The sequence below is a fragment of the Paroedura picta genome, chromosome 10, assembly GCF_049243985.1.
Source record: "Paroedura picta isolate Pp20150507F chromosome 10, Ppicta_v3.0, whole genome shotgun sequence".
In the NCBI taxonomy this organism is placed as follows: Eukaryota; Metazoa; Chordata; class Lepidosauria; order Squamata; family Gekkonidae; genus Paroedura; species Paroedura picta.
Window position 1 is genome coordinate 43,365,032 of NC_135378.1, and position 16,132 is coordinate 43,381,163.

The 16,132-nt window shown below is 39.5% G+C and overlaps 1 protein-coding gene across 1 annotated transcript in view; it reads right to left on the reverse strand.

Moving 5' to 3' along the window:
• LOC143819731 (uncharacterized) overlaps positions 1–16,132 on the reverse strand; it is a 130,015-nt gene that overhangs the window by 39,648 nt on the left and 74,235 nt on the right. The gene's annotated exons all lie outside the window — the stretch shown is intronic.

Below are 16,132 nucleotides of genomic sequence, written 5' to 3' on the forward strand. Positions count from 1 at the left end.
TGTGTGTGTGTGTGCAAATTATTAATCAAGCTAAAGCATTCAGATGGTTTCTTAGGCCTTCAAATGTCTTCAGAATTATACAAAACATAAAAAAGCCAGAAGAGCTATTTTCACATTATAGCCTAATCTGCACTCCAAATAAAGTGCCAATGCAGATTTAAGCCATCTTGACCTCACTGAAAGTAGTTCAACTCACATAACTATCCTACTTCAAATACTACAAGAGAGGCATGTGCACAAGTAAATTAAGCTTCTATTTTTGAGCAAGATACAAAATCAACTGTTGTTTAAATTCCAGGTGCATTTGAGATTCATACGACTCATCAAGGTGGATACTGGGGTCCATTCCGCACAACTTAAATGTAGCCAAGGGGCTACATTTACCTTTTGTAAACGATATTAATTTAACATTCCACATAACGCCGTAAACAAACTGCAAAACTCCCACCAAAATCCAGCAACAATCGGAATTTTGTAGTGCTTAGGGGGAAATCCAGAAAAGTGGATTCCCCCTGAAAAAAAACGCTACACTTCTGAGCACAGGCTGCAACACATCAGCGAAAGACATGTGCATTCTCAAAATAGCGGTAGAAAGAATGTCCCTCCCTAGCTCTCACCCCCAAACTTCTGGAGACGGGATCGCCAGTTTTTTCCCCAGTTTTGTCCCTCCACAGAAGTGCTTAACAGTAAAACAAATCTCCCTTCTGCAATTGTCTTTAATGTTTCCGAGCACAATACAGCCCCCTGTTCAACACTGCCTGTAATTTCAGCCAGTAATTGTACCCATCAGGGGAATAAAAAAAAAATTATTTGAAGAACGTGTAAATGATTAAGTGGCAGCTCCTACACCAGCAAAATGTCTTTCTGAGACATTGAATGAACAAATATTCGTTGCTACTGGTGTTTTTGGATTAAAAAAAAGTTTTTAAAGGGAAAGGGGCTTTTTGGAAGCACGAACACAACAGCTCATTGACTGTTCTGTTTGATTGATGGCCAGGGGCAGGAAGCATAGCAGAAAGATATTGCCTCCTTTGTTGAGATTCCGGTGAGACCGGAAACCTGTGGGGAATGAATAGACCGCTACAGGGACTTCTATATTTGTTTGTTTGTTTGTTTATTCCATATATATATATGGTTTCCGGCCTGGCCATGGGGTAGAGACAGATAGTCGTCCTGACCTCTGTCACCAGCTGGACCGGGGCGGGCCAGCGCTGCTTATATTATTAGATCTCTCAGCAGCGTTCAACACAGTAGTTCATGAGCATTTAGCTCACTGCCTCGCTAAACAAACCAGAACTGAATGATCTGGTGAAAACACACCAGAACTGAATGATCATGTAAGCTGATCTTGGTTTCACAAACTATCTATAGTTAAAACCAACCATAGTTTTGTATTTTGTCTGAACCAAGTTTGAGACTCAATTTCACCTACACATTTTGCCATTCCCTGCAATATGCAAAGCCAGCCTGGATTATGAATTGAGTTAAAAATCACCCCAGTGGAAGACTTCATAATTAGTGTGGCATACTTCCAATCTACTTCTCCCTCAGACAAGGAAATTGCTTTTGCATGCATTTCATCTTTATTCAAATCTTCCTTTTCACATTCATTTGCAGGTATTCTCCACTGAACAATCCACAGTAATATTAAAATCCCAGCCACCAATATTTGAAACCATACCTTTCTGTCAATAGTCTGCAAAAATTCCCATAGGGCAGATCAATCAAAGTTTCAATCACTGCTTGGCATTATTAAATCAACTATTCATGTGTGTGTCATGAGCTGCCAATGTCTAACAGGAATTCTATATTAACTTAAGCAATGAGGAGGTCACTGCTTTGTAGAGAGCAAAATGCTACATGGCAGAATATCTCATGAGGCCTTGACTTGAGAGACCTTTTAAAACTACTTACTTACATTGCACTTGCTCAGTTATGAAATACCCACTTATATTAATCAAACATAAAATTATTCTTAAAATTTTAGACTGAGTTGTAACATTTCTTCCAAGCATTCTGTTTCTGTCATTTGTCATAGGACTTCCTCATCCTATTAAGTCATGCTAACAAGAAATTGTTGGGTGATTTTTGCATTCACTATTTTGACTATTTTAACTCATCTTTAACCCAAAATTAAGTTCTAATTTTGTTTTATAACTAATCAGAAAACAGATATAAAGGATGGGGGATTACACATATCCCTACATGTTAAATTCCATATAGATAATTACAGCTCTCCAACAGAGCCCCTCTGGATATAGTCAATAAGAAAGATGTGAACTATTCCAGTTTTAGTCCCCTAATTCCAAGTTCAACCCCAGGTATTATAACAAAATCATCTAGGCTGGTGCTATTGTTGTCTCAGATCCGAGCCTGAAACTCAACTGTAAAAGATCAAGGGCAGATGTATCATTTAGAAAATGCTGGAGTTGCTCTTGCAAAACTATCTCAACCACTTTCTCCAGGAAGTGCGAATTTGATATAAGATGATAATTAACCTCATTTTTATTCAGTTTATCAAGGACATATAAATAGCCAAATATCATACTAGCAGCTCTCTCACCTAATTTTTTAACAACCACGATGGGCAAGGATTAAGACTAGAAGTGGTAATTTACACATAAATAACTATTATATCATTATTGATCAGTTAAACTACTTTGACACTGTCTATAAGTGTGGCAGATGTTGTCCGGACACTTGTCCAGAAACTTGAGAGGCTGTCAGCAAACACACACACACACCCCTCTGCAAAGATGTCACTTAAGTCATCAAGTATCAAGATTTAGCCCAAGTTTCTAGCTAACAACATTTTCCTACTTTGTACAAGTAACCCAACTCCAAGGTCAGCAGTGGAGGTGAGTTCCATCCTGAGGGTGGGAAAGGATGTGAGAGATCCTTGAAAGAAGTCAATCATTGACAGAAGTCTTTCATTCCACAAGAGCATTCACAGAATTACTAGTTTGTAACCCCAAACAGCACACAGCATTCTAGATATATTCTCTGAGAGTGGGCAATTTTACTCTACCAACTCTACAAGGGATGGAAATCAAATGGACCAACCATGGTATATGCTGAATCAACTCATTACTTGGTACAAAATCTTAAAATTCATGTTATGCTCTTTTTATGTACTGAGCCCCTAACAATCTAGGTAAAAACTACTGTGGCCATGAAGTCTTCAGTTGAAGTCCTCAACTGGGATGGGCTGTGGCTCAGTAGCAGAGCATCTGTTTGTCATGCAGAAAGTTTCAGGTTCAATTACTGAGATCTCCAGTTAAAAGATCTAGTAGCAGGTGATATGAAATACCTATGTGAGACCTTTTCCACATCGGTGGTGCTGTGCTGGGGTGCCACTGGGTTTGCGATGGGGCAGTTTGCTATGCCTCTAGAAGAGCATTTTCCCCACCATACCCAGTCTGCCCTGGATTAGTACATCCAGATGAGGTAGCCAGGGCTGAGAGGTTCTGCCACACTCCGTGGCAGCGCAGGAATTTGGGTTTCATTTTTAAGAATCCCACCTTCTTAAAAATGAAAAAATACCCTAGTCTGCTCCACAACACTGGGGCATGTTTTTGTTCCTTCTGGGAAGCCATAGTTGGGGGAAGAGCTGGGCCTAGAAAGTCCAACTCATCCCCTTACACACGGGCCTGCCCTGACGTAGGCCCCATTGGTGCCCACAACAAAAAAGGGAATACACATATCAGAACAACAGAAGCCAATGGAAGCCAGGCCCAGGCCAGCACTGATGTCATTTGGAAGAAGGGATTAGCTCTACAATCAGAAAAGCACCAGCCTGGGCTAAATTCTGGGTGCAAAATCAGTCACAGAGACCCTAGAGAACTGCTGTCAGTCTGGGTATATAATACTGACTGACAGACCAAGGGCCTGATTCAGTATAAGGCAGCTTCATGTGCTGATGTGTATTTATGTGATCTTCAGCATTAAGTATATTAGGAAAATAACACTGGGGTTTCCAGTACCAGCTCTGAGACCTCTATCTCAAGCACAGACAGGACTCTACTGCTGAGGTATATAGTAGCCTGTAAAGGACCCTATTTGTCCCTGGACTCAAATGAAAAGAAAATACAGTCAATGTAGGTAATAAATAGTTGGGCTACAAACCTGAAGAAACAGAAATATCCATGGGAAATAATGGTCACTCATCCTCCTTATCCTCCAGGACCACATAAACTGCTAAAATAAACTGTCAAATAGACCATATTATATTCATTAAACTAAATCTTGACACAAAGTCAGATTTCTCCTCCTCTAACATACCTGATAACAAGAAAAACTCATTTCAGACAGATTTAACATAACACATCATCGAGGTCAAGGTGGAGGTAGTTTTGGAAACCCTTTCCACTGCATTTCTCAAGATGGACCAGCAATGAATACTCAAATATCTCTTCCACAGCCATACATCCTACCTCCCCGCTGTATAACAATGTTATTCTTGGTCACACTGACATTGTAACAGAAGGACCAACAAAACTAAAAGCTTCACCCACCCAGACTTCCTAAATTTCTAAGTCTACATCACTAGCAACAGTCATAAAATCATGCCAGAGGCCACAGAAAGGTTAAAAATGAAAGGCAAGTCACTGTCTCAGTGGGAGACTGTATTAAAAATCTCAGCAGCTGTCACTATTTCTACCAGGGAGACAGGTCAAATTGACTTTCCTTTCCCCACATGATGCTTCTCTCTTGTTGATTGCCTCCAGATGCCTCCAATAGAGATGTGTAATGCCAAACACACTGGCAAGACATCACTTTATGCATATCTCTTAAGGCAGTTGATGAAATAGGTGATTGTGAGTTTGTTACTGTTTCTCCCACAGTGGGCCATGTATACACTTGCATCAATATTCTTTAGTAGTTCTATTTTGCCTGCTCTTTCAATGGAGTGTTTTCCTTAGGATTCTGAGTTATAGCGTAGTGTTTTTTATCATTGTCTTCTAAACCTGAGGCCACAAGGTATCCCATTGGGTATTGTTTTCTTTTGCCGTCTGTTTGGGTCAAGCACACTGAAAAGTCCAGCCAATTCCTGCAGAAAATGCCAGGTTGAATGAAAATTTAAAAAATGAAACGAGCAAATAGCAAAGACAGGGAAGAGAACAGAAAGAAAAGCCTCAAGGAAGTAGACATTTTTTTTACTCTTATTTTCCCTCCTGTGATTTCCAACTTTTTGTTTCTTTTTCTAGTTCCAGGATCACATACCACTTTGGTTACTTGGAACTTCAGGTTACCATTGGCATATATCTAATTAAAGCCCCACACTGGGACACTTCAACAGAGCAGCATGAAATTGAAATGCCAGCCAGATATTCCATGATAAATTGATTGAGAGAACTGATTAAAACACAATTACTCTGTTCTTAATCCAGGTTCCAAGTTGTCCTTCTGTATGAAGATAGTAAGTTACAGGGTCATCTACTCCTGCCCCTGACACAAAATCTAAGTAGATGAGATTATGCTGGAAATTATTGTAAGAATTCTTTCTATGAAATGATAAACCAAAAGAATGTGAAGGCTTTATACATACAATCTCCCCCACCTCCCAAAGACAATCACTGTTCTTGAGTGATGGTTATACTGGCTGCCTCAAAACATGGATTACAATCAACAAGGATGGTGAAGACCAATGCCCTGTCCATAAGTCCTCATCTCAGAGTGGCTGTCCCATGGCAGAAAGGGAGCCCCTCCTCACTACTGCTTTCCTTCAGGTTGGGAACTAAGAAACACTTAGGCTTAGAGAGTGTATGGCCCAGGAGAGGGCATCATCCATACTACTGTCCCCCTCCCTTTAGAATAGTTTGAGCTGAGAAGGGGAATTCATGACTTACAGAATGCAAGGGAAGGAAACTGGAAGTGTACACCTTCAGAGCCCAGTCCTCATACACACACCCAGTCCTAGAGAGGGGAATTGCAGTTCAAGGTAAGAATTAAAACAATTTTGCACAATCTGTCCCCTTCTTTATTCTTCATGAATTGTCACAAATTAACAGGTTACAAATTAACTAAAATATCTAAGTTAATCTTATTAATTTCTTTCCTGATCAAGCAGTTGTAGAACTTCCTATACTTTTGACAATAACACCTAAAAAGTGTTTGTCAAAATTAAAATATTTGTCTGCTGGATATCCTTTTAAAGATCTGCAAGCTTTTTCCCTCTAAATGCCATAAAATTCTTCAAACCTTCCAATTCAGCTGAAAAATTTCCTTTTCAAATTCCTTCTTCCTTGTGCAAATCAAAGCTTGTCTATATTGCCATCCATTTGTTTTCTTGTACAGAATGTTCTCCATAAAAATTCACATTTTTCAATATCATTTATATATCAGTTGTATATCACAGTTGCGTATAAATTATATATAGAAGGCATTTAAATGTGTTACATATTCAAACAAATCAGAAACACCAACAATGAAAATGACTAGAATGACAAAATGATGATTTTTCAAAAAAAATAACATAAAATAAAAAAAAATATTCATACAGTAGTAGTCTTTTAGGAACATGGCAATTCCAAGTTTAATTTACTTAAAACTTTATACCCTATTATATAGTTCATAAAAGTACACATTCAGGTACATTGATTATTAACAAACATTTCAATGAGAAAGGAACCTTGTGTCATATCATGGAATGTTTACAACATTCTAATTTCACAGGAATAAAGAAACAGAGGTTAATGATGGGAAACAATAAGAAAAATATAGGATGGAATATTTCTGTTGTGTTATCTATTTTTTTCCAGTGGAGCTTGTGCCATCTCATAGGATCCAATTAGATTAGACATTAAAGATGAGTTGGGTTGTGTTTATCATATGACCTGATGCTCACCTTTAAAACTACTGGCATATTGTCTTTGGAAGGGGGAAGTAAAAAAGAGTAATAGCATGTATAAAGAAAGGAGATCAAATGACATAGGCAGGAAAAGAAATACAAGAACAATCTACCAGTACTCTCTCAGGACTTTATAGAAAGAAGTTTGTTTCAGAAAATGGAATAAGAGAATATTTAAAAAATACCGCATCAGAACACAGAAGTATTTTAAATCAATAATAATTAAAGAAAACTCCCAGGTAATAAAAAAAAATGAAAAAGGACAAAGCACCAGGCCCAGATGGGCTGGAAGTAATATAGATGGGCTGGAAGCAATATATTACAATCATTTTGAAGAAGTCTTAATAATACCACTGCAAAAAGTTATGAACAAGATAAAAAAAGGAAAGACAATACCCTCAAAGTGGCAAGCATATACAATGTGATGAAGGTTAAAATAGTCATTCGTGAACTACAGTGTCTTTGAATTTCAAAAGCTAATGCATTAATATGTTGCCTATTCTCTGATTATAAATGCTATTTTGTTATGTCAGCATTTAATTGGTTTTATTTTATTTTTTAATCAAGAACATGACAGTTCCTGTACTTTATGGATAATTTAAGAAGAATGAAAGCAAATGGCAGATGATTAAGGCTCCAAGTCTTACTTGGGCAAATTAGTACTAAGCTAATGATTAGGACTGCTGAAATGAATAAGGTCACAGTCTGCTCTTTGAAGACGTGATGAGTTGCCATGGGAAAACCTGCATTTTTGACTATCCTTGACTGCCATAAGTTATGAGAGTCATGAAATTCATCTGTGGCTTACAATCTCTGACTATGCAGCCCAAACAGATTGCCAAGATCCCCAAGTGATTGGTAACAGAGTGATGGAGAAGAAGCAGCCACAAAGTAAGTGCAATGTTATATTTGTTAATGAAGGCAGAACAGAGAAGTGTGAACCTAATGCAAGACGCAGAGAATGAAAGAGGAGCACTTTTAGCTCCCAGTTGGAAAAATGATTGCCACCTCCTTGCATGCTTTTTGACAGATGAGTGGTACTTGGAAAGCTCAACAAACTTCTCTCTCTGGTGCCCTATTCTCTTTGAAGACAGGAAAGGTAGACAACAAAGTGCATGCAGAAAGATTTGGATTTGCAATGACTCATCCAAGTCCATCATGGTATTATTTTTGTAAAATTGGTTTTAAGTGAGAGAAGCAGCTTGAAAAGAATCAGTTTACAGCTATAGAACAATGAAACAAGACATAAGTTTAAGACTGACATCAGATAAATGAATAAGAATGTGGAATGAATTGTGCTATATTTTCATCCAGCTGTTGGTAACAGGTTGTATATGTGCTACAGCAACCCGCAGAGCTTGTTTGATCAGAGTTAACAGAAGGGCCACTGAAATGAGTGTATATAATATGATCAATGACACCTTTGCCACACCATCTTAGACTCTGAAATATACTGCCTGTCTGCTTTACCTGTGAATCTGAGGTAGTAACAATACCAAAATTCATGCAAGTGGGATTTTTTGTTTATTCATATATATAACTGAATAGATATGCAGATCAGACAGAAGCAGCAACACAATGACATATAGAACTTGGGCAGGTGCACTAACAAAAAAATCCAGACTGCTTCAGGTTTGGAAGAACCCACTTTGGATTGTTAAAAGGCCGTCCGAAGCAGCTGTTTCAGATCCAGCTTCAGCCAAAGAGCTTCAGACATTTCTGAAGTGTTCTGGACATTAAAGTCAATGGCGCCATTGATACCCCTCCACGTTTCAAAAAGATTGGACCAAGGGGTCCCAAGAGTGTTCCCTCATCCTACCTCCATTATATCCAATGATGAGAAAAAAATAAGCTCTATTTTTTCTCATCACTGGATATAATGGAGGTAGGAAGGGGAGCCCCTAGAATTTGATCCCCTGGTCCAATCTTCTTAAAACTGGGGGGAGGGGAAGTCAGAGAAGAGGTTTCTGAAGCTCCCCTGAAAGTTTGGAGCCTCTAACTCAAACCCCCCACCTGCCCTAGGCCACGGAGATAGTGTACAAATGAAAACTGCCAAACCAGGGACGGGATACTCCCTCCCTCTCAAGTCTATCATGCAGATGTCACCCTCCAGGCAGGAGATGATAGGAATAAAAAGGATTTGCTGCTCATCTTCATACAGAGGATGGTTCCCATTCTCATATACTCCCCTGGGGAAAAGGGATACTGCATGCCAGAGCTGCAAGGGACAGCTGTGGCTGGCTGCCCAAGTAATGCTTGGATGCCAGCCTTCAGGTGAGAACTGGAGACCCACTGAAGTCCACACAGAGCTCACCTGGGTTCTCCTGGAGAGGAGGGGGTTGCCTGCCAAGGGCGGGAGAATCTCGCAGCACCACTAGCACCACTAGTGGTCCAGAGATGCTAGCCTCCAGGGAGGACCTGGAGGTCCTCCAAACACCACATTGGGGGGGAATGCCTGGGTAATTTGTGGGCATAAAAAATCCACACAAATAGACAATCCATTAGCCTTGGTTAAGCATCAGAAAGCAGGAGGGAGTAGTGTCACATGGTCACCTTCGTTCTCCTTAGCAGGATCAGTGCATGCATCAACCCTACTTTCCTCCAGTGGAAGAGCTCAGGGTGGCGTAAGTGCTGAATCCATGCTTCCATCATCATAGGCTCTCCCTTCCAGCCTCCCCTCCATTAAAAAAGAACAGCCAGGAGGAAGACTACCTGCTGGTTTTTATACCCTACTTTCCACTGCCCAAAGGAGTCTCAAAGCAGCTTACAATTGCCTTTTCCTTCCTCTGCTCATGCCAGACCAAGGAAGCAGGAAAAGGGGACAGGCTAGGACTGCCAGGGAAGGGAGTGAGGAAATACTGAGGGATGCGATATAGGGGGAAATGAGATGTGCAGAAAGAAATGTGGGCCCATTAAATTATCTATTTATAACATGTAGTATACATGCCCAAGAACCATGATTAATCAATCATTCATCCCTTATGCCTTTACTGTAATAATTATCTGTAGAACATAAATACTCTTGGGTTGTAGCTTCTTGAGTTTCAGGCAGTCGGAGCTCTGATTGTGGTGGCTGTGGTCATTGATTCCTCTAAGTTTCATTCACCACTAAGGAAACAGAGGAACGGGAGGAAGATATGATGAAAAACTGATTTGTTCTCCACTGACCAATTATTGATCAATTGACCATAAGCAATTAATGCCTAGCACCTGCAATATGGAAAGGGGTTAATTGTAAGAGGGCTACTTGAACAGCAGTAAGGTGGACAATGGTCTGAACAGAGGCTCATAGTTGTTCGCTGACTTCTTAGTATATTTTTTCGGAGGTCACTGAAAATAGGACTTGCATTCTGAAAATGTAATTGCTCCTAGCTTATTTTCAGTATATGAAACCCTTTTATGAACTCAAATGTGGCACCCTCCGCATTTTGTAGACAATTCCACCTGTTGAGATGAAAAATGAATGAAATTACTTCATCTAGAACTAAAGGCAAGATTCTCATAGGATCTTGCTGTTTCCTATTTTCTAATTTTAAAAAATGTGCTGATCAATTTGCTTTAGGTAAGATCTCATTTGAGGCCTGAATTTTCTCAAAGAAGCACATTCATTTCAGCTGAATGACCTCAATTTAAAACTAGTAGGATGGGAAAAATAATTTCTGGCTTCGCTTCTAAGTAATGACCTCCCCTAAGATTCATATTAGAAAAAACAAAAGCAGTTTGCAAATATATATTGAGCCATAGAATAAAGAAACAGAAAAGATTCATGATATCAGCCCTGGCCTGCACTGCTCAGTTATTGGGTTTAAATGTCTGGTAGCCATTTAATCCTTCAGATTTGCTTCTTCCCCACTTGATGGGGGAGGGGATTCAACCAAAGGGCTAAATGGCTCACAGCTGTTATGTTTAAATGGCTGGCCCTGAACAGCAGAATCAAACTGACCAAAAGTCCAGTAAATGTTTGGGGAAGGTGCGTTCCCTAAGCATTGGTTCCTGAGCTGGTCCAAAATTCAGCCCAAACTGGCTCATGATTCAGTTCATTCCCACTCCTATCCCTTAGTGCTGTGATGGAATAATTTTACATATAAAAAAGAGGTGGTATAAATTAGGCCATGTCATTGTATATCAGTAGGCAGCCCATGATAACTATCCTTTCATTCATTTCTAATTTTGCTGTCTCTGGTTCTTTGTCTGAACACTCCTGTAATGGTGACTGCAGCTCCTCCCTATAAAAGAATCGGAAAACCCATGTTTGGTTTCCCTTGACAATGCTTTCTGGTGTTGTCCTGCTGCACAACTGCAAAGGAGTAGCCATAATAACAAGTCAAGTGGCACCTTAAAGATTAACAAAAATACTGAAACCTTTTGTTTTCTACTCTTACTTGTGCATGTGGCATCTCCCTTTAAAAAAATGTTTCACCTGGGCACTTCATGGTTTAGAGAGGCTTTACACAGCATGATGCTAGGACACATTTCCCCAAATATATCTATGCACCAGTCATTATGAGATGCTCTGCTCTGGTCTGGTCTGGATACCACAGGTTCTGCTAGACCAGGGCACATTAAAGATGGGGCCTTTTTAGTGGTAGCACCTACACTTGGGAAGTCCCTCATCACAAAAACTTTTCTATAACTAAGTTTATATTGCTTTAAGCACCAGGTAAAGACATTTTTTATTTTCTCTAGACTTTTAGCCCTCTAGGATTTGTAACTAGACAATCAAATTGTAATGATTCAATGCATAAAAGATCTCTTTTAATGCAAGTTCTAGGATTAATTAATATCAATATAAGCACAAATTATAAGGATCATTACTCTGGCTCTGTTGGGTTTATTGATTTAATCTGTGTTTAAAGAACACAGCAGATTATTTTTATTGCTTAAATATTTCAGCAATTATTTTACTGTTTGTTGTATGTTTTAAAGACAGGTGGGGTAAATGGTCTCAAATACGTAAATTTTGTAGTGAACATTAACATGGGACTATTCTCATTGGAAGTCCATGGAATCTCCATGCACACATCTTATACACTAGATAGAAGAACAGGTTGCCTGCCTATTTCCCTTCCTGTGCACAGTTACTTGGCAAAAGCTTGCCATCTGCAAGGTATCTTTGCTACCAGAGATGTTGGATTTGTATCTATATGTTCGAGAAGCTATGTACCATTTCTGTACTGAGGATGTATCTCTGGCCTGTCCAGCTTGGACTTATGTGTAGGGTTATATGATGTGATGTGTGTTGATGAAAGCCTTCTCTGCATAGGTATCACAGAAGCATTGTTGATGATCACTCTGATTAGTGGGTAATTAGTGATTGATAGTAGGTGGGTCTCATAAGCCTTTTCCATAGTAGGAATCTGGCCTGATGCAGCGCTCATCTGGTTATGGGGCTAATTTCTGCTTCCAGAATACTGGCGCTGGTTTGTGACGATCTCAGAACTGGTACAATTGCAGGCCTTTGTGTGCCCCACAGCAAGGTAATGTGACAAGGGATTCTTGGTGCAGAAAAGGGAATAGAGTGGCTTTCTGTTTCTGCTTCTTTTATTCTGGTGCTGCTTGAGCAGGGACTTGTGAAGGGGGAAATAAATGAAAGAACTCATTATGTGCTTGTCATTTCCTCAAACAGGGGTTAAAACAATCAAGGGAAAGACATTTTAAATCAGGTAAATAAGAAGGGAAGAGTTTAAAACCCCTCTATCCCCAAGTAATGTTAAACACACACCCATTTGTGAGTAAGAGAATCTGATCACAAATTGCCAGTATTATACGCCATGTGGCCCTAATCCGAACCTCCTGTACAAGGCAGTTGTGAAAATAAACGACAGGCACCATGTATCCTTTTGTTATTATTACATTTATAGGCCACCCCTCCACACAAGCAGGCTTGGGGCAGCTTACAACCTATAACTTCAGCTAAAAACATCTTTAAAAATGTAACACTTTAAAAACTGACACATCATTCTTCTTCCATAGTTCCACTGGCATTCTATTCAGAACCTATTCAGAGGCTATTATGGGATTGTCATCTGAGGAGTAGGGAGTAGCCTGTATAGTCAGGCAAGGACATGAGATGGGGGAAGAGGTGGGAGGCCCATCATTTTCCCACTGCTTCTCCTGGCCTCAACCATGGGCCTGGTGGAAGAGCATCAGTTTAAAGGCCCCATGGTTCCATCAGGACCCTGATCTCAGTTGGTAGCTCATTCGACCAGGCAGGAACCAGGGCTCTTGGAGGAAGATTAAGGCAAAGTGTAATAAATACACCAATGTTCTTCTGTTTGAATTTAACCAAGGCAAAGGGGAGGAAAACCTGGCATCAACTCACAGCATCCAAAGAAGATCCAAAACAGGGCTAAAACAAGGCATGTCTCAGATGTGGATATGATCCCGCTGCAGGCCTTAGTGGCAAACCAGTGTGAGTTTGGATATGTGAAATAGCTCTGTGATTAACAGAATTAATTTCTGAAGAAACAGGAAATTGCATGTCAACAATATTCCTAGAGTATCTACAAATTCAGCCACAACAGAAAAACACAGATAGAAGGTGGGGAAGAATTAAATAAATAATTACAGTATAAGAGATTTAGATTTTTACCTCATTTGGCTTAAAAATGATGTTTATGCTTATTTTTCATTTCCATTTGGTTGCCTAGGTGCATTACATGCTATAAGAAATTGCCCTTCTGGAGCACTTCTCAGGTAGCCAAGGAAATTTGCAACATAAGCTAAATATTCTAAATTTCATCCAACCAAGCAAAGCCCTTGCTCTTAGGAACAGATGCTTAGGATGAAAAGAAAGAAACAAGATTGCCTCAGCACCGTTGCTTATCTCATAAAGCCAGAACTCCAACTAAGATGATTTGGAGGTTGAGAAAGATTACAAATTCAGAAATGGACTTTGTGGATTAATGTAAGTTTGATTTCCCACCCGCCACCACTTTACCATGAGTTAGCTGCAACAAAGTAACATGCCTCAGGTTTGCATATCATGATGAGCCATATACAGGCAGGGGTTGCAGAAGAAGTAATGAAAGGGGATTCTTCAAATAGGCTTTCCTTGCAGGGAGAAATGTGACCCTGTGGATTTCATTAGTATTATTGCTTCCTCATGGCCAAAAACAATAGCTGGCTGGCAGGGTGGTTCTAGTGGCAAAATGTCCAAGCAACAGCTTCAGATTTCTCTAGCCACTCAGACTGAAAACCAAAGCTACAGCAGGATCCATAGATAAATACAATTAATTACAACACCCATCAAGGCTAGCAACAGCTGTGGCGATCATTTAATTTGCACAGTTCAAGAGAGCTCATTAAGCATTATGTCATAAATACTGAGGGATGATTGCAAAACTATTGGTATTCACTGAAGTGTTTTAACTATGCAATGATATGGGCTGGATCAAGATAACTTAACATGCTGCCGGGTCAAGACCATCACATGGTTCAGTTCACAGACCCATTGAGGCACTTTTTATTCACGTATTCAAGTAGTATAAAAGCAAGTTTTCATGGTATATCCCTTTTATGGCTTGATTTTGCAAAGACTTTGGTCTCAAGGGGCTGGGGACAGGCAAAAGGATGAATGTTCGTTCACATACTTTAGTAACTGAAGATTTTTCCTTAATAAGGAAAAGCTGCTTTGGCCAATTACACAATCTTTCTTGGAAGGGGGAGATGGCAGCCATCAGTTACGTTAGCCATTTTGCACTGCACGTGTGCTGTGTTGCTCCTTGCGTCCTCAGAAACACACCTTGCTTGGCCTGACAGATACTGCCTGGGGTGCACTGGACTCCATTCTCAGCTAGTTTGGTTCTTTTTGATTGTTAATTTATTACTACTAGCTAGTATTCTCTTCTGTTCTTTTTCCCCAGGAAAAGGGGCAGTAAGGAGGGGCAACATTTGGTTTCTGGGGTGGGGTACAATTGAGAGAAGTACAATTTTTGTTGTTTTGGGTTATGCAAGGATTCATCTCTGGTTTATTTTGATCTTCTGCCTTCCCTTTTCTATGCTCCTGTTATATTTGTTTGTTTTATTTCTGATTGCCCTCAGTTAATGGGTTACCAGTTTTTCACCTTTTTCTACAATAGTGATTATGGGTAACATTTTGTTTTTCATTGTTTAGGCATGGATAGATAGGTTCCCTTGCTTTATTTAGGTTACCCTGCTAAGAAAGATTGCAATGTGACATGACCCATTTATCCACAAAATTATAAGTAAAGCAGCTGGGTACCTCACTGGACAGACACTCTGGAAGGACTATATTTTATAGCAGTTACAAAGTATGGTAAACCAAAACACCTCTCCAGAAAAGCAGTGGCTATTTTTGCATTTTTTCCCATGCTATTCAGCGAGAATGCCAAGGGGTACCTTATTTAAGTGGCTGTAAAATTGGACTCACTTGCACTGAGAGTCTTTTGAATAAATGCTGGGGTAGGTTCCCTGATATTTTGATAGCATTTGGTGACAAACAAGTCAGCACAAAACATTTTGCCATTTTCTATACATGGAAAACAATGGGCAGATCTTAATGGAAATGGAACCCAAGATGTTTTTTTGAGAATTTTGAAAACTGTCATACCAAGTCTTTCTTAAATTATGATACAGAATTAAATCATTTATTTTTCCAATGCACATCATTTCTCTCTCTTCCCCTTAATTCTCCAACATTCTCTCTCCTCAAAGAGAATCTAATTCAGGTTATGCTCTTGAAATTTCCCAAAATGAATGGAAGTGAGGAGCAAATAACCATCTCTATCTTTGAGGGTCAGAGACTGTATTCTATAACGTGTCTGTGCTTTGCTGATATGACCTCTTAGAAGCCAGGATAGTGTATGATCCACCTAGTGAGCTGCAATAACTATTCAAGTATTCAAGGATATAGTTTCTTGGTTTTTAATGAAATCGGTCTGTTTCACGAGCCTCAGAAGTTATCCCAAACCACCTTGCAAATCTAATACTGAAATTTTTTAATATCATAATCACAAAAACTGAAGACAACCTAGATTTACAGCTGGAGTCTGCCTACATAAACTTTATTAAGATCTAATTAAGTATATTGTAATTACACTGCGGGGCAGCCTTAACTGAAACAGAAAGAGAATTGCAAATTATTCAAAGTAAATTAATAAAAGTACTCTCCAAAGTGGCTTTTCTCCTGATATCTCATTTTGATTCATTCCCAAAGGTAAGCAAATCCACTTCCATTAAGATTTCTTAAAGCAGAAGGGATAGCCATTCAGCTATGGCTAGGTCCGGCAATTCCATCATGAACTACCCTTAAATAAATAA